This window comes from Equus asinus, chromosome 4 (genome assembly GCF_041296235.1).
Source record: "Equus asinus isolate D_3611 breed Donkey chromosome 4, EquAss-T2T_v2, whole genome shotgun sequence".
NCBI classification, from domain to species: domain Eukaryota; kingdom Metazoa; phylum Chordata; class Mammalia; order Perissodactyla; family Equidae; genus Equus; species Equus asinus.
Window position 1 is genome coordinate 108970531 of NC_091793.1, and position 27028 is coordinate 108997558.

Here is a 27028-nt window from a genome sequence, read left to right on the forward strand (position 1 = left end):
GAAAATGGTAAATATTATGTTAAATGTATTTTACCACAATCAAAAAAATTCAAACAATAGGAGAAAAAGAAATGAAAGTCAACAATAGAAAGCCAGCTTTACCCTACCTTCTTTTTGTAGAAAATCTACTTGGTAATCAACATCAATTGAAAAGTACTTTCGGATCTTCTCATGTTTTTGTCCTCCTTAGGGGCTTCAGAATTTCTTGCTCTCTTTCTGCATACTGATACAAACCCTTACCCACTTTTCAAAAGCAAATGTGTAATGTAAAACATTTATACTCCAGATGAACTCAGGAGTTTTTGTAAACTTCCAGGTGAAGGGATTGCTACATTACTCCTTAGGCTCTTCAAGCGGCAACAGTATTTCAGTGGGTTGACTCTGCTCATGTAAAGTTGCACATCGAAATCTATCACTTTTTCATTGGTTCTCCAAACTTCCTTGTAGCTGAAAGAATAAAAGGATAAATAAAATGATCATAAACCACTCAAGTTTTCTGACTTTTTTCAGTGATGCAGGTGTGTCTTCCTTTTATTCCACATCAATTCATCAAATAACAATTAACTTGGCTATTGAAAGATTTTGTGGCAGGCGTTGAATGAGAGAGACACAAAGTTGTCTAACATGTGGTTCTTGCCTTCCAGGGACTAGCAATCTTGAATCTTGAGTTCAGCAAACTTCAGGTCAAATCCACCAGCTGCCTGTTTTTGTACAACTCACAAGCTAAGGATAGTATTTCACAATTTTATATGGTTAAAAAAATAAAAACAGGGCCAGCTCCGTGGCCAAGTGGTTGAGTCCGCGCACTCCACTTTCACGGCCCAGGGTATCGCCGGTTCAGATACTGGGTGTGGACATGGCACCACTCATCAGGCTGTGCTGAGGCGGCGTCCTACATAGCAAAACTAGAAGGACCCATGACTAAAAATACAAGCTATGCACCAGGGGCCTTTGGGGAGAAAAAGGAAAAATAAAATCTTTAAAAATCTTTAAAAAAAAAAAAGAAGAAGAAGAAAAAGAAGAGTATTTTGTGAAGTGAAAATTATGTGAAATTCTAATTTCAGTGTTCAAAAGTCAAGTTTCATTAGAATATGGCTATACTAATTCATTTGTGGATTGATTATGACTGCTTTCATGCTGCAACAGCGGAGCTGAGTAGTTATGACAGAGACCAGATAGTCCACACAGCCTAAATTATTTACTCTCTGACCATTTTTGCCATCCTCTGATGGAGAAAGTGAAGTGAAATGCATATGGAAATAAGAGCAAACTGAGGCAGGATGGGGGTAAACCCCATGTGAGTGGCACCCACCCAGCGCGGAGTGCCCGCAGACTGCAATGGAGAGCTGGGTGATCAAAGAAGGCATCATGAAAGAACCTGCTTCCAGACTGGTCCTTGAAGGACAGCAAGGGTTTCAATAAGCAACAATTCAGAAAATTCTAAACAAAGGAAAGAGTTTGCACAGAGAAAGGAGAAGGAAAAGTATAAGCCAGAAAAGACTTTGGGGATAAAACACCCCAACTTTATAATCAAGTAATTATTGGGAGCAAAGACTGTGAATAGCCAGTAGTTGCTCCCTCTTTATTACATGCTACAAATCATTAATGATCACAGACATCAAATTTTAAATATGGTAGCATTTTAATTCTTACTCAACTCTCTCATCTGGAATTCAGTGCATTGCAAGAACTGTTAAAGCAAAGTGTGTTAAAAAATTGTGGAATCTGAAAGAGAAGATTCATTTGGATTGGACTGGTCAATAGCCACACTACTGGTGATTTGAATAAGATGGACATGAACTTGTATGATTCTATTCTTCAGATGTGTCACTCTACCCAAAAAATGCCCCAGCATTTTGTAACTGTATTTTAATATGTCAAGTCTACATCTGCATGTCTGGTGGCTTAAAAGTCAGTTAATCAAAATGTGCTAGTCCCCAGAATTCCTGTACGATTGCCAAAGTAGATGAACTGTGTCAGTAATCCAAAGGTCCTGAGCCCGCTGGATTGATGGTGACTAACTGGTGAATTTTTTACCCCTTTGCCAATGTGTTTTCTTTCTTAGGAATCTTTCCAGAAAATCATCTCTTAGGAAAAAGCAAAGTTCCAACCTTCGGACCTTAAGATGATTCAGGTAACTGTTTTACTTGATAAACCATGGGGAAGGTTAGAAAAGGAAATGTTTAGCTCTTGCTGCTGCCTTTGTACACATTCGAAGTGTAAGCGGCTTCATGGACAAGCTTGGCTGGGAAGCACTGCCAACCCCGGGGCTAGTAGCACTTCTCAGGGAAGCCTTGCTGGTGTTACAGAAAGAGGTTATTTTCAGCGAGTTCCTCTAGATGGTCCCAATAATAAAATAAAGCTAATGAGTCTATTACAGGCAACTTTCACCACAAAGGCTATATTGCCTGAGTTCAAATCTCAACTCTACTCAGTTCTTATTGATGGCTCCAGTATATGAGTCCTCTAGAAAATTGAGATGCCTCCTCTTCTCTTCCTGTCAAAGAGTCCTGGGTCCACTCTGTTAATGGCCGCATATTTTTCACTGTATAGCATAAACTTCCGTTTCCATGAACCCTCTTTTCTTACCACCATTCATCAGACCCCACTGAGATCCTTTACGAGATGTTAATGACTTCAGCCTCAGAAAAGGCCTTCTCTTAATTTGCAAGAAGGATAAAAACGCTAGAACTCTATTATCAGAGGTATCTATCTATTACTGGATAGTCAAGCTAGAGACCACCTGAACTGTATTATATTTACAACTGAGGTCCCCACAGCTGAGAGTGGGGCCACAGATAACCTTAGATCTTCCAAGGGTCCCCAAAGATCTGAAAGCCCTTGTTGACTAAAGATATTCCTCTAACTCAAGAACTGGGTATATGACTATTAGCATAAGAATCAGTGACAAAAGCCATTAACATTTACTACTCAAGAAGTCTCATAAAAACAAAGTTAAACAGGCAGGGAGTGGTGGCCAGAGCTTGTTGTTGAAGAATTATCTGTGAAAAGTCAGCTCTTTCAAAGGAGCTTCATTAAAGACTGAAGTTTTGTGCTATCAAAGATCTGATATAGTGTCTAATTTCAAACATCTTCAGTGAAATGGTTTGTTTTGTTTTTTGACTTACGAAATGTCGAGATCAACTGGGGTCAATGGATTCATTTCAATGATAAGAGAAGCTCCTGAAAAGCAGTCTCACTTGCTTTGAAAGCTTTCTAGTACTGCACCAGAGTCGATTACAAATGACTAATTTGTGTCTTTTGGGCTGCTGAGGATTCATTAAGAAAAAGGATGCTATATTCTCTTTTTCCATTCAAGATATACAGCCAGGTCTTCATGTTTGAGTTTTGGGTTCCTTTGCCCCAGGAGAGATCGAAGTGTTTTGTGTGTTTTGTAAACTTTGTTTTGGGAAGGCTTAGTCCATGGAAGAAAATGATATGAAAGCTTCTACACCTTCAAGGAAAGGAGAGGGCTCCCTTGGACTCCCAAGTATTGTTGGATCCCTGCAAGACTGGGAGAAGAGAGGGGCAGGGCTCTATTAGGAAGGCTAGCCTCCACTAGGTTCCCTCCAGTGCCCTGGAGTTGACGGAGGGGCTGGGCACAGGGATGCCTGTGGAGGACAAGAGCCTTGGGAATAATTATGAGGCTCTCCATGACCAAGCCTGCAGAAATTAGAGAGGACCTCTGTGAAGGATTTCTCTGTGTTCTATCTGGAGCCAAACACTGAAGGACCAGTATGTGACAGGGACATCACGGAGCAAGAGGAGTGGATTAATAATGGTGACCACTGTAGTTCAAAGTCCCAGCCCTCTCCATCCTGTCCATAAGGCCAGGGTTCTTGTGCATTTCAATGGCAGGTGAGTGATTTATATTCAATTGTTTATTGACCTTGGCAAACAGGAATTCAGAAATAGATTCAATTTTATTTCAAAAATCAAAACAATGTGACAAGTTGTTATGGAAAAATTCATATCTGTTATGGATTCATTTACTCACCCATAAAGTAGGAATAGTAATAACATCCATCTCAGAAGTTATTGGCTGACCAAATGAGATATACTGTGTAAGGTATGAAGTGCACTTCAAATGTTTCTTGCACTGTTACAGCTATCCGTGGACATGTTTAGCATAGACTTTTCTTCCCTTGCTGGAGAGTTGAGAGAGTTGACTAACCACTTGCCCTGTCACCTCTCTCCTTTGTACTTAAATAAGTGAACCGGTTCATTGCAACTAGCAGAAATAGTTCTATGAATGTCAGGAATAGGAGATTAGTACTCCAGAGATAGACCTATGGCCAGGTTCTGCTCTTTTGAGAGTTATCTTCCTTTCTACCTTCTAACACCCAGTGCTAACAGAAGGCCATGGAGCAGAAGCTCATACTGATGTCCAGGCTCCACCCCAGACCAATTAAATCAGTCTCTGGGAGTAGAGACCGGGCATTGCTAATTTTTAAAATCTCCCAAGTGATTCTAATGTGCAGCCAGATGGGGAACCCTGACCTTGGGGATGCTATTGCTTAGACAATATTAAGAACTTTATAGATCTGTGCAGACGAGATAATTAAAGGAAGGGTTTGAAGGAGGTTGAATTTTTGGTCAATTATTGTAAGATTCCTGCTGGCCTTGTTAGGACTGTCTTTTGTAAAGTATGTACCTATGAAAGGGTTTTCTAGGTCAAGTCTATTTTTCCAGGCAAGGGAAATTGATTTAACCCTTTTCTGCACACAAAAAAGAAAAGATTCTTAATCCTTCTCTGTGTTTTTCTTCTCTTTTTTTTTTTTTTTAACATTTCTCTTCTTATCCACTCTAGAAACGACGTCTGAAGTTACAGTGACTTTTAAGCATGTCTATGGTGAACACAGAAATCTGGCCAAACAAGGTAGGAAACTTTGTTCAGCTTGAAAGTCACCACTGGGACTCTCTTGGAAGAATTCTATTGAAGGGGAAATGGTTTAAAATTCTGACTTGGAGGGACTGGCCCTGTGGCTAAGTGGTTAAAGTTCCATGTGCTCCGCTTCAGCTGCCTCGGTTCGAGGTTTCGGATCCCGGGTGTGGACCTACTCCACTCATTAGCCATGCTTGGAGGCATCCCACACACAAAAAGTAGAGGAAGATTGGTGCAGATGTTAGCTCAGGGCTAATCTTTCTCAAGCCAAAACAGAGGAGGATTGGCAAGGAATGTTAGCTCAGGGCAAATCTGCCTCACAAAAGTAAATAAATAAATAAAATTCTGACTTGGAGACTAAGGGGGTAATCAGACAATATAGATCATATTTAGATGAGTGTCTAAAATATGCAAATGTACCACTCTTCTTGGAATTTTAGTAAATGTTCTGTAAACGATTTCTTAAAAGTTGCTAGGGGATTTCTTGATTCGCAAAACTTTTTATGGGAATAATCACTCTCTAATATCCCCTGCAACAACCCTGTGAGGGAGATGTTCTTAGCTCCACTTAACACAAAACAAAGCAGCTTAAGAACATTTAAGCAATTTGCCCCAAGTTCCAAGACCTAGGAAATGGCAGAGCAGGGATTGGAGCCCATATCTGTCTGAACATAGTCAAGAGTCTAGTCTACGAAGCTCTAGCTGGGGTCATTCTAGCTTTCTGTACAACAGCACCAAAAATCTTTTGCTTCCTTCAAAGTCTTATCTAGCCCAACCCAATTCCTCCCTCAAACAGGGGTCCCAAACTCAAAGGCCTACAGAGCCCAGGCTGGTAAGGCAAATGAGTTAATATGGGTGTTATTTAAGAAAAAACCCAGGGGCCAGCCCACTGGCACAGTGGTTAAGTTTGCACATTCCACTTCGGCAGCCCAGGGTTCGCGGGCTCGGATCCCGGGGGTGGACATGGCACTGCTTGGCAAACCATGCTGCAGCAGGCATCCCACATATAAAGTAGAGGAAGGTGGGCACGGATGTTAGCTCAGGGTCAGTCTTCCTCAGCAAAAAGAGGAGGATTGGCAGCAGTTAGCTCAGGGCTAATCTTCCTCAAAAAAAAAAAAAGAAAAGAAAAACCCCACACGTTCTACAGCGTATAACTTAGCTACTGCTCAGCTTCAGCCAATTATTGTCCTGAGAGAAGTGAGTCCTAGTATTACCGACCCCTCATTTTGTAACAGAAACAAGAAATCTGGATTTTTGTGAGAAACACCCCAATTTTCAAATGTTGACAATAAACGTACTTGTTTTTAAAAGAACACTACATGGGACAACACTGAGCAGGCTAAACTAAGTGAGCCACAGTTTGGGGAGAAAAGGGAGACTCAATCAATATTCTTGTCTTTTGATCACTGTTAAACATTAGTTGATTTAGGTACAAATAAATGACTTCCTAGACAACACAATAAGAGAAAGGAATAATACCCACAAGTCAGTGGTAGGAAAAAAATAGTCAGCTCATTAGTTAATCAAAGTCTCACTTATACATATACCATGACAATAAGCTTTGGTGAACTTAAATCAGATTTCATTCCTTGACAACAAGGGTAAATGTATAAACATGCTGTGTACCAACTACTGAAAATATACATGTTATATGAAATTTATGCATATCTCCTCTGACAGAAAATTCATTGGAGTAAATTTAAACTAAATCAAAATCAACTAATTCCTTTATGGCAAAAGCTCTCTTATCTGCAGCCAGCCAGGGAAGCATTATCAGGTTTGGAGGTGGTTTTTGTTTTCCCCAAGGAGTGACAACTTAAATGAGAAGCGCTCAGGTTGAATTACAGCAAAAAGAAAAAAAATTCCTATTTTCTAAAATCTTTCTTTCACACTGACTCTCAGATCTCTGAACTAGAGATAGTGCTGGAATGTGGATGCAGACGGGAGTAGTGGTGCCGGACTCTTTTCAATGAATGTGCTTCTGAGCACACTGCTTTTTAAAGAAGTTTCCCAACATCACTCAGAGGAAAAAAATATTTATTTAATCTCTGGGCCTCAAAATAAGTATTGAACCAATATTTGTTGCTCCATTTCATTTACACCAGCCATTCACATTAGTAACTATAGCATTTTTCATTTGTCTCTTTGTTTTTGTTTTCTCCTCTTAGCTACACACAATTTTTTTTTTAAGATTTTTTTTTAAATTTTTTTCCTTTTCCTCCCCAAAGCCCCCAGGTACATAGTTGTATATTCTTAGTTGTGGGTCCTTCTAGTTGTGGTACACACAATTTTTTAAATAGTGGCTGTGTTTGAAGCTTTGTAATTTGAATTATTTTGAATGCATCATTGCATTTGTAAAGACACAGCTTCCAAATAACATGTACTGCAAGATTGAAAGATCAAAACAGTGAAAGTACAGAACAAAATAAGTCTCAGAGACCCATTTTCTCTTTGAGTTTACATCTAGTACAATGATTTCATTCTCAAGTTGAGGAAGAATCACACCCCTTCTATCCAAATGCAACTTTGAAAGTCATTATTTCTTGTAATGCCCAACATGCAGCTTGATACATAATAAGTAGACCATACGTGGAATTGCTGAACTATAGGGGAAAGATTTTGTAAAATAAATGTTAAACAGCATTAAGTCAAAATGTTTGCTGTTTGAAATTCTGTCTGTTTTTGTTTACTCATGGGTGTCTTTGGTATAGCTTGAGATGCACAGGGCTGAGACCTAGGAGTTTCAACACACCTTTAGGAGGGAGCCAGAGAGTATGCTAAGTGAGATAAGCCAGACAGAGAAAGACAAATACTGCATGGTATCACTTATATGTGGAATCTAAAAAAAGAGGCGAACTCACAAAAACAGAGAGTAGAAAAGTGGTTGCCAGGGGCTGCAGGGGTGGGGGAAATAGGGAGAAGTTCGTAAAAGAGTACAAACTTTCAGTTATAAGATTAATAAGGTCTGAGGATCTAACGTAAAGCGTGGTGACCATAGTTGATAACACTGTATTGTGTAATTGAAATTTGCTAAGAGAATAGAATTTAAATGTTCTCACCAAAAAAACAAAAAAAGAAATACGTGAGGTGATGGATTGTTTAATTACCTTGATGGTAGGCATCCTTTCACAATGTATGCATATATCAAATCATCACATTGTACAGTTTAAATATCTTGCAATTTTACTTGTCAATTACACCTCAATAAAGCTGGGGAAAAAAGATTGGGAGCCAAAGGTAGTAAATGACTATATGAATGAAATTAAAATGTTGACAAGGGGACTGGCCCCATGGCCAAGTAATTAAGTTCACGTGCTCTGCTTCAGGGGCCAGGGTTTCGCTGGTTAGGATCCTGGGCGCGGACATGGCACCGCTCATTAGGCGAGGCTGAGGCAGCGTCCCACATGTCACAACCAGAAGGACCCACAACTAGAACATACAACTATGTACTGGGGGGACTTTGGAGAGAAGAAAAAGAAAAAAAAATGTTGACAAGGATCTTGCCATTTCTGAATGTTTCAAACTATGTAAGGAGAGCATTTTTCATTGCTAAATTTGACATATGTATTTTAAAAATTAACATTCTGGGGCCGGTGGCACAGTGGTTAAGTGTGCACATTCTGCTTTGGCAGCCCAGGGTTTGCTGGTTCGGATCCCGGGGGTGGACATGGCAGTGCTTGGCAAGCCATGCTGTGGCAGATGTCCCACATATAAAGTAGAGGGCCAGTCTTCCTCAGCAAAAAGAGGAGGACTGGCAGCAGATGTTAGCTCAGGGCTAATCTTCCTCAAAAAAAAAAAAAATTAACATTTTTCTTATTTCAACCAGAAAAGGGAAAGCGAAATTGAAGGAATTTCCCCTACATTTCAAAAGGATTTTTTAGCAACTTTGGATACAAAGAAAAAGAGCAGCTTCATATGATGAGTTATCATATTAAAAAAAAAAAAGGTAGCTAATGAATGGGAATACAGAGACAACTATCACTATATTTCTAGAAAGCTGATAGTTATTTTACATAGAAAATGGTCTAGGTTTTCTACAATTAATTTAGATTTAAGAAGTCCAGAAAGCTGCAAGAATTGCACTTTCTCTGGTGGGCCTATAAGAATGCTGTATTTTCCATAGTGATGCCTTAATTAGAACTTTTAAAGGCGAAAATCGTGGCAAAAGATCAAAGAATGAGAAATAGGTGCCAGTTCTACATCAACAGCTCTCAGCCACCTCCTCCTCCTATTTCTTGATAAAAACCCATTAATTCCCACTCCCTTCTGTGCTAACATTCATTTCAAGAGAAATATGCTCGGACCTGACTTGCACATGCCTTTCACACAGAGGAGCAGAAGTGTAGAAACAGGCAGAACATCTGAAATAGCTCTGCTCCACTCATGGCTGCGCATCTGGCCCTCTGCCCCTCCTCCACCCATGGACAACGTCCTTGCAGGGCCTGGAGGAGGAATTATCAGCCCCTTTACTGCCTGAGGTGGAAAGATCAGATAAGGGCACATGAAAAGGTTATACAGTGGCCAAACAGGAGACAAGCATTTCTAACTCTGGGCTCATAGCAGTAATCAGAAACCTACAAACCCCTATATTTTTCCACACAATTTGGGCAAAAGAGGTAGATTTTTATGTGTGACATTTCTTAAATAAATTAGCTTATTTTGGTGAAACTGGACTTCCAGGAAATAAGGAAAGGACAAAGGTGGAGGATTAAATATGACCATTCTAAAATGTGAACCTCTGCCCTATCACTACCTGTTTCAATTCTTACTTTAATGTGGGTAAAACATAGCCCCTCAAACTCTTAATGTATAGATGGCACCTAGCCAATCTATATCCTTCTAAGTAAACTTTTTAAGTTAAAGAATAAAATATATATATAATCAATATACAAGTCATTAAGTATGTAGTTAGATGAATTTTTCATAAATTAATCCATGTAGTCAGCACCAGATCAGGAAAGAAAACCTTACCGACATCCTGGAAACTCCCCCTCATGACCCTTTGGGTGACTCTCTTCCCCTAAGGGTAACTGCTATTCTGACATCTCAAGTATCTATTTTAATGCCATTGATCTGGGTCTTTTTAAATAGTACTTGGCTCCAGATAAAATCTGCAGATATGTATTGGACCAACCCAGCTATCCCAAGCACCCATTGTTTGACTACGCAGCTATGCTGAGTACTACACAATAAACATCATTTTGGAACAAAAGACCCCAGATTTAGTCCCTGCTCTGCCACTAATTAGTTGTAAGATCTAGAGGGAGTAACATCTCCATTTAACATTTCCTTAAATTTCTTTTTCTAAAGTAAGTACATTTAACTAGAAAAGGTATAAGTTCTCTTCTGAAAGAATATACTTATCAAAATGGAAATATTAAGAATATATACTTTCAACTATGTATCATTTTCAAGTATATATATAATTGTATTTCAAATATAATTTCATATTCATATGAATATATTCAATCATATATAAATACATCATTCAATTATATATATATAATTTATAGTTTTATACTGTATAAATACATAGTTTTATGAAATATTGTGCCTATTTACCTCCCTTCAAATACAAATATTTATTACAGCATTATGACATTATGTATGCAGTAATAAGAGCATAGCTGGGGTCCCTGCCTTCCTACTGTTTTCAGTCTTGCTCTGTCTAACTTAAAGAAATTAAATAGTGATTAATAGTGGAGAGAGAGAACCATGGGACTAAATACATATGGGTCATTAGATGACATTTCTTCCCGAAGAGACACAGAATTCAAGGAAATAGAGGATCTCTATGTAGAACTCTAACGTAGAGGAAGGTTTATCTGTAGTGTCCCAAGCCTGAACAATCTTTGCTTTTCCTCTACTCAGTGGGAACTCTTTCTCTTCCCCAAAGTGCCCTTCTCGCTCCCTATCAAAAACTGTTATTAAGATTAGTTTATTCTCCTTAATGTGTAAATGGTTGCCAAGGCTGAATGTTCTCTTTCACAGAAGTTTTTACACTTACGAAGACATTTTGATTTTAAGGAGCGAATTTCTAGCTACAGAATTTCATGTATCAGAATGTCAGGAGGACAAGATCTCTTTTAGACAAGGAACAACTAAAATCACCCTATTCATGTAACCACTAAAGCAACCTTGTCTCCTAATGTTAGTGGCCACTATTTATTGAGTGCTTACAATGGGCCAACATTGTGCCAAGCTCTTTACATAGATCATCTCTTTTATTTCCACAGGTAGTACCGTTATTATCAGTTTTATTTCACAGATGAAAAAACCATTAGTCCTTAGCCCAAGGGCATACAAGAGATGGCACTAAATCCCCTATTTGCCTTTCTGAAAGGCTAGTCAGACCCTGGGTTTGGCACCAGTTACCAGGCAAAGGCAAAAGTAGAAACTGGAGGCCAAAGTCTTCCAGAGCAGCTCCAGGAAGGGAACTCATTCTTCCGGAACATTGGTGGTGGAGGCCTGAGAGGCAAGGAAACACAACTATTCTTTCTTGTGCTGCTGGCACCTCCGGCCCTCCTCCTTTGCGTTGGACGCTTTCAGAAGCTGCATTAACGCTTTCAAGGCCCTGATAAGTTAAACAGCAGCAAGGTTCTAAAGGTGCATTGAAATACTGCTCCAGAAATCCTACAGCTCAACCTACCGGGCTGCCCTAACTTAAAGTCATTCCTGACCAAGGTGTTATGGTAGCTTCTGAGGCCAAAGGGACATCAGCACAAATCAACAGCAGCGTCTGAACATGCTAACAGGGCATAATACATCCAACACTCACCTCTAGACACAAGCGTCAACTGTTTCTCCTACCTCTCAGAAGGCAGTGCTGCAGAGTCACTCCAAAGGGGCCTGCTTTATACAATTTGTAGAATTATAAAGGGCCATTTACTAACCAAAGGGTCTAAATACTGCGCTGACAAAGAGAACACAGCTTAGTAACAGGTATCCCCCAGCACTGAACCCACAGGGTATCTCTAATGATTTCAAGGGATAGGAAGAAATACTCTAAAAGTGCTCAAAACCAAATAAACTCAAAACCTAGATAGACAGCTTCCCATAGTGCTTGGGATGGGAGGGGATGTTGAAACTCAGCAGCAGAGTCCAGCAACTCCAAAAGGTTAGGAATCATTGGCAACCCGTTGAAGCTATATCTCAACACATGATGATTGCATTGGTTTTAGAAAGATTACTGGCATTTTCCCAGAATGGTTTCAATGTCAGTGCAACATAATGGAAGGGTAAATTTGGGGCCACAGCAACCCACAATCAGAGACTCATTTGGGGCAGCCTTGTTTATAGGATGACATTTAAGTCTCAAACTACTAAATTCGAAGAAATGAAAATATGCTCAATCCAGTTCAATAGCTCAGAAAGTAATGAAATAAAGCTGCATTATTTTAATCCAAATGACAGGTTTTTAAAAATGTTATTTGCAAATATCCAGTTTTATCTAATTTTATGGTGTGCTCTCTTATGGACCCTTACAATGCTATGGTGTGTCTTAGGGGCCATGTTATGGCTGTGGCTTGGCTTAAGTGGACCACCAACTTCTAAGGAGATTTATCAGGGAGTGTAAGATAAACAGAAGTCAGAGGTATGTTCAGGATTGTTGGAGGGGTTTGGAAGGAGGAGGAGGAAAAAGGGCATCAAAGACTTGCAGACCATCAGAGGTGAGCATGTCCAACTTCTCTGCGTTCCATTTCCCCTAATCTAGATTGGCATGTCTGACCAAATTCTTGCCTCCGGTGCCACTTTTAAAATCCTAAGAGATGAGAACATCAGAGCACTATTTATTATCTTCAAAAACACATGGTCTCAACTCAGTCTAAGGCAGATCTGTATTGACTGATATGAAGCAACTTCCAAAATATATTATTAAATGTAAAAAAAAATAATAAAAGTTTAAGAATGGCATGCATACTGTGCAATTTGTATATAAAAAAGGGAGAAGATATGTATACATAAGTGTTTGTATATACATAGAGTTTATCTAGATTCTAGAAGGATACATTAGAAAGAGGTAAAGATAAAGGTATCATGGAGCTGAGATGTCCCCCTACACTACACACCTTTTGTATTTGTACCTTTTTCTCAGTTTCAAAGGTAATCATGAAATAAAATGCACCATTTCACTAAGAGAGCCATATTTTCCAGGCCAATATTTGACTCCTGGGACCTTGAAATTTTACATAGTCAGAGAGTACTGTGCAGAAATGAAATCATCCAGTGATGTCTTTATGCAGCCGCTCAAGCTTCACCCAAGAAGTGTAAAAGTGCAAATGTCAGTCCATTTTTGTTAAAGCTGCTTCTTTTGCTGCTGTTTTTAGCCCTTCTTTTTCTCCTCAGATTTTCTGAAGATGAAAATCTTCACGGTGCTGAAAGAGAAATCACAAAGACTTTAAAAGAGCAAATGAGTTATTATGTTAGCTGTTAAATAAAATCGTTCCCCTAACTCTCCGGAGAGAGAATTACAAAGAAAAGCTGAAGTCATTTAAGATTTATTTCCCTTTCCTTAACTACTTGTGAATATGGATCAAGATTGACACCCAGTGGCCAAATTCAATCCTTTTTTTCACTGAAATTCCCTTTCTGTGTGATTAGCTATTTTCTAAAATTTCCCTTCATCTGTTTTAGATTGAAAATATTACTTAAATTTATGACTTGTTGACTGAAAGTGAATTGTATCTTATAAAGCCAGGTTAAATCAGTAAGTCTCGTTTCATACATAAGTGATGGGTTTATTTCTACATCCTCTTTGTCTGCATTTTTTACCTAAAATTAAAAAGCAATTTGCCTTCGGTTAACAAAACAATGTATTCAATTTCTAGTAAAACTAATGGAACAAATTGGAATTATGTAGCAAACCTAATTAGACAACAAAATAATTTATATCGTTAATTTCTCCTATTTCAAATAGCAAAATTACCTATTTCTGATAAGTTACTTCTAATAATTTAACATTTAATAATTTTGAAAACTTGAGGGTGATATAATTGTTCATGAAATATGCTAATTAGAGAACCCTATCAGAGTTTAATTTTACCTCTATTTAAAGAGAAGGAGGAAAAAAGGCACAAAATGTATAATTTTGTCGAACGACCTCTTATATGAGCACATTGGAAGTTTTGTGATGAGGTTTAAATGAAATATATTGTGGCATCCATTTTAATGGTTCTAAAGAAGAGAAAGAAATCTTTTGATGAAATTAATATTTTGGCAAATACATCTCATAAGTTTAACACAGAATACCAAACAAGAAAGTAGTGAATTTAAGAGTCGGAAAGATCAAAGTCCAAATTCTAACTAGATAATCTTGGGCAAGCCTCAGCATTTTACTAAATTTCAATTCCCTTGTCTATAAAATGGAGCTATTAAGCCTGCCTTGCAGGGCCATTGTGAGGATTTAATAAGATGCAAACTTAACATGCTTATCATGGTACCTGGCACATAATGATATAAACAGTAGCTATTATTATTATCAGAACACCAGAAAAAGCAAAGTTATGAAAGTCAACCCACATGAAGCAGACATCTCTTCTTTTTTTTTTTTTTTTTTTTTTGAGGAAGATTAGCCCTGAGCTAACATCTGCTGCCAATCCTCCTCTTTTGGCTGAGGAAGACTGGCCCTGAGCTAACATCCGTGCCCATCTTCCTCTACTTTATATGTGGGACGCCTATCACAGCATGGCTTGCCAAGCGGTGCCGTGTCCACCCTTGGGATCCAGGCCGCTGAAGTGGAACGTGTGCACTTAACCACTGCACCACCAGGCCGGCCCCAGACATCTCCTCTTGAATCAACTTTCTAGTATCTGCTTTGATGTAGGAGAACAGTGGCCCCCGACAATCAAAAGTACAAATAGTCTAAGAAATCCAATAATCCAAATAAAACCTTTTACAACTGGGTTTCTATCATACAATATTTTTTATGGCTTCTTTACTTTCACAATCATTCTTTAATCAAAAAATTAAAATTAAATTGAAAATCAGGGCTCTCCAAACGTTTTGCTTTTTAGGAAAAAAACAAGATTAGTGCTTACCCCACAAATCTCCACATATGATGTATAGCAATTAATTTATTCATAAATCATATACATACTATTACACTATTTATTATAAAATACGCCCCCAAAATAGAAATTTTTAAAGTCTGAGATAAATATAAATCCAAGTGGAGACATTCTTTTCTGTTCCCCAGTGAAGTATCTTGCCCATGCCTGAGGGGGTATCCCTCACTCTGGAGGCCAACACCCTAACAGTTCTCTGACTTCTCACCAAGAAGAGGAAGAGAGACAAACTCACTAGTGATCTGGGAGCAGTGGAACCAGCAAGGGCTTTGAGGACCCCAATCCTGCATTGAAAACGCTCTCCCATTTATGGCTGGTGTAGCCTCAGGCAAGTCTCTGCATCTCTGAGCCTCAGGGTCTTCTTTCAAAGGAGAGTGATTATACCTACAAATGATACTGTCTGGAAAACACAGTGCTTGGAGCACAGTATCGTGATTACTCAGAGCTGAAAGAAGCTTTCTAAGGTCACTTAGGACACTAGGCTAGAATCACCCGGTCTCCCAGATTTTTAAAAAGGCCAGGAGACTTATCAACAGCCACATAGCTGGCTGCAGACAAATCCATAGCACATCCTGTTCTCTTTACTGAGCTCAGGCTACCTCAAAAAGGGCACTGTCGGGCCAGGTTTCCCTAGGACTGGGTATTTAAATTTTGCCATAAAATTTCCCATAAATTTTATGCCATGTGTAATCTACATAGAGATATAATGAAAAGTTACCCATATATTGTTATTATTATACAGCTTAAAAAAAATCCCACAAGTCACAGAGGAAAATATATCCTATTACCAGCACTAAAAATCCCTTCAATACATTTTATTTTTACATCTGTACAATGGGAAAAACTCCGGTCTGGAAGAAATGCTACGTAGATCCTAGTCCCAACTGTGACATAGACCATTCACTTGATTACACTATGCCTTGTTTTCCTTCTGTATTAAGCAGAAATGATAACACTCACACGTGTTACAACAATAGCATACAGTAACATAGGACAGTGAAAGGATTCTCGGTATAACAATCATTATTGCTAATGTCCTCTCTTCCCACAACAGTAAAATTGCCACACACACACACAAACACCCATTTGATAATTCAGTATCCTCCCAGACAAAAAGATCACTCCACCAGCCCACAAGTAAGTCCTACCAAGAAAAAGCACTGACATTTTCTGCCTTCTCGGGTTGCTCTTTTTGTCTTCTGATCCGTCTAGGGGCTGGCCTCAGTCCAAGGCCCGTTCTGAGCCATGCCTTATCAGCAACCCCAGGTCTTCCAGCCTGTAGACAAGGTTTACAGTTTGCTATGGATGAGCTTTTCATTCCACGTAGGCAGGTCACAGCCTTTCCTACCTGACCTCTCCCGGACCAAGATGTCTCAGCCCTTCAGACCAAGCATCTGCCTTGGCTCACCTGTTTGGAGCTCCTGTCCTTTACTAGGTCTGATGTCCTAACCAATGAAGAATAGATGTCGTATTACAGGCCTACTCCCATGCTGGGTATCTACATACAGTGTTTCTAATCCTTACAACAACCTATGAAGGTTTCACTTTACAGTTATGGAAACCGATTCAGAGAGGTTAAGTAACTTCCTGAAGTTACACAACTAGGAAAGGGAAATGTCCAGATAACCATTTCAGTCTCGCTTCAGATCACATGCTCTTTCTAAAATATTTCACATCCTGATTCCTACCTAGTTCCTGCCTAATCTACCCCTAGATTCTAGATCCTGTTCCCATGCCCTTGCAGGGGTCCTACGAGAAATCACTGGACTAGCATACGCCACCATCTCCTGCTTTTAGACTTACCTACTAACTGGAGCACATATTGGAGCCCACAGGAGCATTCTCTTACGCATGTATTTACTAATTGCCTGCTGACAAGCTCATATTGCTACACCCTTTAGGCCCAGAGTATTGTGTTGCATGGCTTCCCACCTGCACACTTTCGTTTCACTCAACTCAGTCGCAGCTTCCTTCTGTTTCATGCCAGCTGATGTTCCTGAGATCTCAACATGCTTCACATCTGAACCTGCCTTACTTTTTTTTTTTTTTGAGGAAGATTAGCCCTGAGCTAACATCTGCTGCCAATCCTCCTCTTTTGGCTGAGGAAGACTGGCCCTGAGCTAACATCCATGCCCATCTTCCTCTACTTTATATGTGGGACGCCTGCCACAGCATGGCTTGCCAAGCAGTGCTATGTCTGCACCTAGAATCCAAACCAGAACACTGGGCCGCCAAAGCGGAACGTGTGCACTTAACCGCTGCACCACCAGGCCAGCCCCTGAGCCTGCCTTACTTACAACACATACAGCAACTTATTATCTCCCTAGAATGACGACTTAAGGAACTGACAAATTATTCACTACTTTGGAAAATACCATATTTCATTTGGATGAATAATTGTGATTCACTATTAAAAAGAAAAAAACAGCGGACATTTAGACTTGCCTTTTAAATACAAAACAGTCATTTGAATTGAAAATATCTGTGAGTATTGAGAAAGCAAAAATCTTTTTAATCTCTATAGATACACAGGGATTAGAGTGGGATGGCACTCCCCCCTCTTTTTAAAACTCAGGGACATTGATATAAAGCCTTAGTAGAGGCAATAATCCACATGAAATTTTAATGAGCTCTCCCTAACTCTCCAAGTTCTGAGAAATAGAAAAAGCACTAAAATCACATTTTTATAGGTATTTGAAAAAGATATTTAGAAAGCATAAACGAACTATGATGTTCTGTGAGCCTTGCAGTCTTACCGATGAGGATGATGCCTAACGTTTGCTGCTGGTCATTTTACTGTAGAGTTAACGCCCTGATTCACAGGAAACATCCTGCACTTCTCACGCTGCGGTGAATGAAGCTAGCTCCGAAGTTGGGGCTTTAGCCCTGATCCCAATTACATAAATTTAGGAATCAGTTTGCAAAATACAGACCAATAAGCAGAAGGTAGGCACGGGGCTCTTAACAAAGTGGCTTCAACTACTAGATCAAAAAATAAGGGGCCAGCCCCGTGGCTGAGTGGTTAAGTTCGTGGGCTCCGCTTCGGTGGCCCAGGGTTTCGCCAGTTCGGATCCTGGGCACAGACATGGCACCGCTCATCAGGCCATGCTGGCACGGCGTCCCACATGCCACAACTAGAAGGATCCACAACTAATAATACACAACTATGTACTGGGGGGCTGTGGGGAGAAAAAGGAAAACTAAAATCTTTAAAATAAATAAATAAAATTTGAATGTGTTTCATATGAGGCAACTGTGCAAGAAATAGTTACACAACTTTTATCAAGATTAGATGGGGTAACTCTGTTCCCACCATCAAGAACGTGTCCTGAGAAATGTGCCAGGCCCATATGACACCTTTGCTCTAGTTAGACTTCGGGGTGATTGCACACACAGCACTTTCTCTCTTCCTGTCTGGGGACCAAACAAGTATCAAAAGTTGGAATCTGTATGAGGCAGAAGGATTCAGTGAGGCCAGGTGGATGGGGAACCTTAGAACATGTTTATACTTCAACAAGTGACTGGGCTTCACTTTGGTTGGCATCGTTTTCTTCTGCATCAGAAACTGTAATGCCAAGTACTCTACCATATTTGTGAGGAATGGTAGCACATGACCCTGGCAGCACTTGTACAGCAGCCAAATTGCTAAGAGAATCTTAAAGGGTAGAGGTCAGAACTAATCAGTGTCAGGGGCCTAGCAAAGCAGCTAGAGTCTATTCAAAACTTCAGACTTCAAAGAAGACAAAGTTGGTTTCCACACAAGTTCCCATCGACGTTGACAAGGTCATGGATGTCAACCTGTGTCAGAGCTTTTTCATGACTTGCTGCTATAATAATATTGTGTGTTTAGAGAAGATTTTCATGCCAAGGAACCACTCTGATTCTTTTAAATTTGCTACCAAAAACATCAGAAGTCTTGTAGTTAAATATAGAATTGATCTTTACATTTTCCTAAGCCTCTAACAGAGATATCTTGGCGAATGTCATCAGAAAGGAATTCATTTTGGCTGCCCTGGAGCACAGGGAGGTACAAGTGGCCTTGCATATTATAATTTGATGTTGACGTTTTGGGTTTTTTGTGCTCCTATTGCCCCCTGGTTCATAATGGGAGGGTGAGTAGAGGAAGTTGCTGAAGGATCCCATATTAGTTTTGATGTCATAGGTCTTGCCCCAGACACCTGCACATTCCTTGCCTTTTTATCTGTTGCCCACAGATAAGCAGCTACACAGCATAATCACCAAAACCACGGATTTTCCAAAGTAAATAACTAAGAAATTCTGATTAAAAACTCATAGTTCCATATCAAACCTCTACTACAATAATCACAGCTTCATGTCATTGGTTAACATCACACAGATTGCCAGACACTGATATTTTGACAACACACTGTTAAAAGATAATTTTCAGGGGCCCGGCCTAGTGGCACAGTTGTTAAGTGAACACCTTCCACTTCAGGGCCCGGGGTTCCACAGTTTGGATCCTGGGTGCAGACATGGTGCGACTTGGTGAGCCATGCTGTGTTAGGCGTCCCACATATAAAGTAGAGGATGATGGGGATGGATGTTAGCTCAGGGCCAGTCTTCTTCAGAAAAAAAAAAGAGGAAGAAGATTGGCAGCAGATGTTAGTTCAGAGCTGATCTTCCTCAAAAAAAAAAGATAATTTTCAACAAAAGATAAAATCGTGATTCTCACACAGATATAAAAATGAATGTATGTTAAAGATTTTACTTAACTCAGTGAGGAAACTGAGGAGGTGTTAACAACCAATTCAAGGGAGAAGTCAAAAAAACAAATTTACATGAAGTAAAGAAATGTTGAAATGAATGTGCAAATGGAGGCAAAACTAGCTTCTTCTATGGTGGGGGAGGGTAGTCAATTGAGCCTCTACTAGACAGGACAGAATTTGCATGTCTATAGACAAGAATTGTTTTATATTGCCATTAGTATCTACTGTTTTTAGAATTGTAAAAAGCTCCATAGAATCAGAGTCAGATAACATGGAAGTGTGTCCTCTAGATAGTACATAGTTTTTCATTGAAACACAAAATTGTCCTGACAACATCTATATTTATACCAAGGTGAGATTAAGGAATTAATGGATAGGTAACTTTTGTCCAAGTAAATAGTCTGGAAGAATAGTACAAATTATCAAAGATATTTCAAGGTGTGTGGCCAATAACACTTTCCCAGTTTCATATCATTAAAATGTCACTCCATGTTCAACAATAGTAATAAATACTGCTATGTGTCTAATGCTACATATAGTTGGTTCCAGAATGCTGATTGAACCATTTTATTCCATGTTCCTTGAGGAGCTATAGCCCAAAGCTATTTATTTGAGATGTTGTTCTATCTGCACCTAAACTTCACTCACTGTTTTTAACACAAGAGTAGGATCTGTAGAAATGAAAACAAAAAGATCTCCTGGTACCCTAATTGAGAGAATGATGGCTCTTACGTACCATGTTCCAAGTTCAGACGTGCACTTAGAACTGCCATGTTGATCAATAATGAAGGTCTTCCTATACTACCTCCTCTAGTACTATTTGGGTTTGATTTTACTTATTTTTATTTTATTTTATTTGGCTCCAACAACTGAGATCTCACAAGTCCACAAAGTGAAGCAAGTAATAACTCCTCCCTAGTCACCACAATTGCTGAAAGGGAGTCAACCGATATTCCCACACCTGCTTGTATAACCCAGAGACAACCTTATAAATGGCACTCTCTCCCTTGGTACATTATAAGCCAAATGGAGACCAGTGGAAATATATGCCATGAGCCTGCCGAATATTGGGGTGAGGCAGGATAATACTTTTAAAAAATTAAACTGAGGCAGTTTTGGTCTCAAACCACCTAGTAACTCCTAGTTTCCCTGAGGTTTCCTACCTACCCAGCCTAGAACAAAGAAGCCAATCAAGTTGCTTCATCAGCTCACAGAAGATGCAGCAGCTTGAAAGCAAAAGCAAAGGGACTGAGTTGCAAATGCTTGAAAAAGTACAGCCATGGTTTTGTTTTGAATTGCAAGAGGATTTGACTTACAAGATCTCAGCCAAAGCATAAAGGACTATGCATAGAATTTTATATTAGCCATGGCAACAATACCAAACTGAAAGCAAGGGCAGTTTTTAACCCCACAAGGAGGATAAAGACTGTCTAAATTGGGAGAAGGAGGGAAGTTCAAATGCAAGTGAAGGATCAGCTCCTTGGTTCCCTCCTCCTTTCACCCTGGATGAAATTCAAGCAGTCCCGGACTTTTCCAGTCATTCTCAGAAAATAAAAAGCCCAAATGGTCACATTGAGTTGCAAAGTCTCAATTCAGGAAAATGAAATTGTGCAATCTCAAATAATTATCAAAACGTTGAATTTGATTTAACAGTTAAACTTCTTCACTCTTTCAACTGGGGTGTTTGTAGGTAAGTCAACCAACGAGTGGAACAGGATTCTGTTTCCCCACCCTAGGCTCCTATCCGTTCTCTCCTATCTCACTATCTCGTTAGCTGTGTTTTCTGACTCCTCAAAGTCAAAGCAGGAGGAAGAGAGAAGGGACAGGGGAGCAGGAGGGGAATAGGACAATAATTACTTGATTGGGACTGTCATAAAACTGGCCTTGCCCTCTGGTCTGACAGATGTTTAAAGTTGGCTGTTTAACTTATAAGTCCCTCTTGTGGGTCCCTTCAGAAATCCTCACTGGGAACCGTTTTGTTTCTAATCCTCGTGGATGCATTTTCCTCTGCCTAGCTGCTCCACCTCAGCATTCCACAGTACATTCTCTCATCACTCAGTCCAGGCTTGGACAAGATTTAACAGAGCCCCAGGCCTGTTCTTTCTCCCAGTGACCACATCTGATAGAGGAAACACGCACGTATCATTTGCTCCCATCTTGCATCAGCTGAATAGTCCACATTCCTGCTTTTTACATTTTCAGTCAAAAGTCAGACACCAGGCCACACTGCCACCCTCTGTCCTGCAACTTCAGGAACCACATATCAAGATTTCTGAGGAACTCTTTTCACCAGGCTGTGATGAGGGAAAAGGAGACAGCGAGAGCTCACAACAGAGCTCTCTTCAAAGACATCCTGTGTCCAATCCTCTCTTCCCATTTCCAGTCCTACCTTTAGAACTTCCATATGAGAAAGGTTTAGAAACTTCCCTTGAAATTTTACACATCTTCCTGAATGATCTCACAATCCTTTCTGCCATCTGGCATTTGTCATCTTGGGATGTCAGCCTAAACTTCCATTTACAGATCTTGCTACAAGTGTTTCTAGTATTAGAGGAAAAAAGGACTCATGAATAAGGTAGACTCAGTTATAGAGACTAAAAGAAAGTTAAATGTTAACACACTAAGTTATGACTAAATGTTGGCCCAGCTTGATTCTTGTTTACCCTCACATGATACATGCCTTTAACAGGAGAGAGTCCTAGAAAACTGGGGTCCCTGAAAAACCCAGTAGAAACAGAAAGCAGCTCTCTGGCCAAGAGAGGAAAAGCAATAGAGTGAAGAGGTAAACAAGTTGGCAATCTCCTACAAAAAGGTCAAGTTTTCCCCTCCCTCATCAACATCAAAAACATTTGTGTAGGGTCTGGCCCAGTGGAGTAGTGGTTAAGTTTTCAAGCTTCACTTCAGCAGCCCGGGGTTCGTAGGTTTGGATCTAGGGTGCGGACATAGCATTGCTTGTCAAGCCACACTGTGGCAGCATCCCACATAAAACAGAGGAAGATTGGCATAGATGTTAGCTCAGCAACAATCTTCCTCAAGCAGAAAGAGGAAGATTGGCAATAGATGTTAGCTCAGAGCCAAGCTTCCTCATACACAGAAAAAAGTTTGTGTACCCATAGCTCTGCAGCCCCTGAAAGACGTACATAGAGAGAATAATTTAGTCAGTTGATGGCTACTTGCTCGGTCTGTATCTTCAATGGATGCAAGAGATAAAAATGCTCACAGCCAAAGAGCAAAGACAGCAGAATCAGAAGCAACAGTGGAGAGAGACAATGGTTTGACTGGAGTGAACTTGAATGAAAATTCTGACTTACTAGATTAGCTGCTTGTTGGACATCTCAGGAAATGCTGGGTGACTGAGCGCAAACTGAGTGTGCCCAAGGGCTTAAATACCCACCTATAAGAGGAGTTCAGTGGTATTATTTGCAAATTAGATAAATGAGTTGTATAGCTTGGAGTCACACAAGTTCTATGTGAAGTTAGCCGTATAATTGTTTGATATGGTTCCGTTTACTAATCTTCTTAACATAGCTTCCTGTCAGTATTAGAAACACTGTTTCAGATGTCACCAAGAGTGCTAAGAAAGGGGAACAATGTCACCCAGCCAATATTCCATGAAAGCTGGGGAAACTCATGAAAGACTGTACAGAATAAGAGAATATTAGTATTTTCATTCTTTCACGTTCTTGTGGTTGTCTGTTAGAGTAACATACATGAAAGACAACTCCCAGGAAAGTATCAGAACGATAAGGACTGTCACAGGACGGCTTACTCATGACCTACCTATGTGTTTAAAAATTTTGCTTCTGCTCAACATAATCATCTCCCAGCCCAGCTCTCTTCCCCTAGAATCTGATAAATCTACTCTTTGATCCCTTCTATTTTTAGTTACTATCGCCATGCAGCAAATTACTCCAAAACTTAGCAGCTTAGAACAACCATTTTATTATGCTCATGAATTCTGTGGGTCAGGAATTTCAACAGGGTACAGCAAATATGACTCGCCTCTGTTCCATGATATTTGAGGCCTCAGATGGGAAGACTCAACAGCTGGGATTGACTCTACAGCAGAGGAGAAAAAGATGTGCTGGAACCATCTGGAGGTATATTTACTGATACGTCTTTAGGTAATGCTGCCTGTGAGCTGGGACCTTAGCTGAGGCTGAGCACCTGCATGCGGCGTCTTGTGTGACCTGGATTTTCTCACAGCATGGCAACATGGGAATTTTTTTTAATAGTCTATTAGCATTTTTTATTTAATTTTTTTTTTTGAGGAAGCTCAGCCCAGAGCTAACATCTGCCAATCCTCCTCTTTTTGCTGAGGAAGACTAGCCCTGAGCTAACATCTGTGCCCACCTTCCTCTACTTTTTATATGTGGGACGCCTGCCACAGCATGGCATGACAAGCAGTGCCATGTCCGCACCTGGGATCCGAACCAGCAAACCCTGGGCTGCCAAAGCAGAACGTGCACATTTAACTGCTGCACCACCGGGCCGGCCCTTTTATTATTATTTTGCTGAGGAAGATTCACCCTGAGCTAATGTCTGTTGCCAAACTTCCTCTTTTTTATATGTGAGTTGCCACCACAGCATGGCTGCCAATGAGTGGTGTAGGTACATGCCCAGGAACTGAACCTGGGCCACCGAAGCAGAACACGCCAAACTTAACCACTAGGCCACAGGGCTGGCCTGAGCATGGAAACTTACATGGTGGCTCAGGGTTTCAAAAGCTGAATCTACATCACCTTTCTGATCTAGCCTCAGAAGTCACACAGCATCACTTCTGCTGTATCTATTGGTCATTAAGTGAGTCACAAGCCAGCTGAGATTCAAAAGGAGAAGATATCTACCTCATCTCTTGATGGAAGTAGTGTCAAAGAAATTGCAGCCAATTTTTTTTTTTTTTTTGAGGAAGATTAGCCCTGAGCTAACTACTGCCAGTCCTCCTCTTTTTTGCTGAGGAAGCCTGGCCCTGAGCTAACATCTGTGCCCATCTTCCTCTACTTTATATGTGGGATGCCTACCACAGCATGGCATGGCAAGCAGTCCCATATCTGTCCCTGGGATTCAAACTGGCAAACCCCGGGCTGTTGAGAAGTGGAACATGCGAACTTAACCACTGTGCCACTGGGCCGGCCCCAACAGCCAATTTTTTAAAACATAAATATGACAATGTCCTACAGGCATATCTCCCTTTTTGGTCATCCTTCCCCCATTTTGAGTTATCAAGCAATGTGAGGGAAGGCTTCTCTGAGATCTAGCACTCCGCTTTCTCCCCTTCTACCACCTCACCCGGCCAAGTACACACACAAGCTCATGAACATACATACACACCACAGTTTTCAAGGAATTAATTATGCAACAAATTTTCTTTGCTGTGTTTAAGATTCAGGAAAACTGTCAGAGTCAGTTTTAATTTTGGCTGCAAGATTTGCAAGAAAATCTTGAATTGCTCACCATCCACCTAAATTAAGCTTTCATTTTCACCTTTCAGAAAATATTAGTAAGCTTTCTATCAACTCTTTTACACCCATTGATTCAATTTTTTTAAACATAATTAACTTTCACTCTAGCCATTGTTTCATGATATACAATTATATAAGCAATGTTTCAAGGTAAATGTTCTTTCTGGTCCATAACAGAGAAATAAAATATTTAACCTATTAGCGTTAAAATAATTCTTATCTTTTTTAAAAAGATAAATTCTTAATAGCCAAGCAAACAATGACTATTGCTAAGGAAGTTGAGAAAAACGTATTCACTTTGAAACATTTTTTCCTTAATCACAACTGTTGATAGAAAGCACTATATTGCTTAGAAACTCTACCATCCTTAAAGGAAAATTTCTTTTTCTGATCATGTTTTTGTTCCAGTTGAGAAACATTTATTCTACATCACACTTTGATACAATGGATGCATACAAATCATTCCAGTTTTCAGCAAGCCTTGTTTTGTGGCTTCTGGGCATATCATTTGCTGCTCCCTGATTATCAGCAGACCCAACACATTGGAGAATAGCTACTCTGCCCACAAATCCACGAAAATGCAAAAAGAAAATATCTATAATTTATTTAGTAAATTCACCAAACTATTCTATGGTTGTTGTTACCAGATTATGCAAGGATAATCAAGGAATTTCAAAAATGTTTCAGATTAATGAGATTTGACAGTGATAAACAGCCGTGACAATAAAATGGAAGAAAGATAAAATGCTCCAGGGTTATCCAGGCTGACTTAGCCCAAGAGAATAAATCCATATCTCCTAGGAGAGTTTACATTTATAAGGTTAGTTTAGAGGTAACTGATATAAAGCAGAATGTGAAGGCCATAAGAGAGATTCAGAGTGCTTTGGGGATTAAAAGGCTAAAAGCACACAGGTTGGAGGAATCATGAAAGACCTCATAGAAGAAGTGGCTACACACAGACTTCCAAGAAACTGCTTAGGGTTCCACCCTTAAATATAAATGAATGTTCAAGATTTATTAGATATTTCCGGAAGACAACAACATGGAAGAGAGAGAGCAAAACCAGCAAACAATATGAAAAGAAAGGGAGAAAGAAAACTAAAAAATTCAAGGGGAGGGGAGGGAAAAGGAGTAACACATGACAGGAAAGAGAGAAAAATTTACAAACAAACAAAGAATAGCCTCAGAGAAATAAGAGAAGATGTACTCTGAAAAAAAGAATAGGTGCTATGAAAACAGATAATCCAAGAAGAGGAAAGAGCTCTTGGAAATTAACAATTTATGCATTAAAGTTTTTAAAAATTAAATAGAAGAGTTGGAAAATAAAGTCTTCCCAGAAAGTAGGAAAAAAGAGAGCAGGGGAATCAGGGGAAGATAAAAAATACAAAAAATAAGAAAATCAGATAATCTGTTCTGGTTATGGAATATCTGATAGTTCTGAGTGCCAGAAAGAGAAAAAAGACAAAATGAAAGAGTGATACTCTAAGAAATCATTCAAGAAAACCAGTGGAGCTGAAGGACACAAGTCTGTAGCCTGAAAGGACTCACCAGGTGACCCACTCCAAGGACATTAATTTCAAAAGTCCCACTGCAAAAGCACCATTATACGATTAGAGTATTAAGGATAATGTGAAAATCCTTTAAGTCTTCAGAAGACAGAATAAAAGATCACATAGAAATGAGACACAGAGAAATGAAAATGGTCTTGAACTTCTCAATAATGACTCTAGGTGAAAGAGAAAAAAGATCAGAAGTCTTAAAAATTTTGAAAGATGGACATCAGCATCATGGTGGAATGAGTTGTTCCACTTGTCTCTCCCCTCTATGTTATAATCAGTAGGACACTCATTGACCAACGAAAGATTCCCTACATAGCACACCAGAATGCCT

General features: G+C 39.7%; 1 long non-coding RNA gene across 1 annotated transcript in view; it reads right to left on the reverse strand.

The window, feature by feature from the left end:
* Nucleotides 1-12706: 12706 nt before the first annotated feature.
* The window catches only part of LOC123285243 (uncharacterized), a 56308-nt gene continuing 41986 nt past the window's right edge, over nt 12707-27028 (reverse strand). The window contains exon 3 of the long non-coding RNA XR_011502854.1: nt 12707-13260. This is a non-coding gene — a long non-coding RNA (uncharacterized lncRNA). The remainder of the gene's footprint in view (nt 13261-27028) is intronic.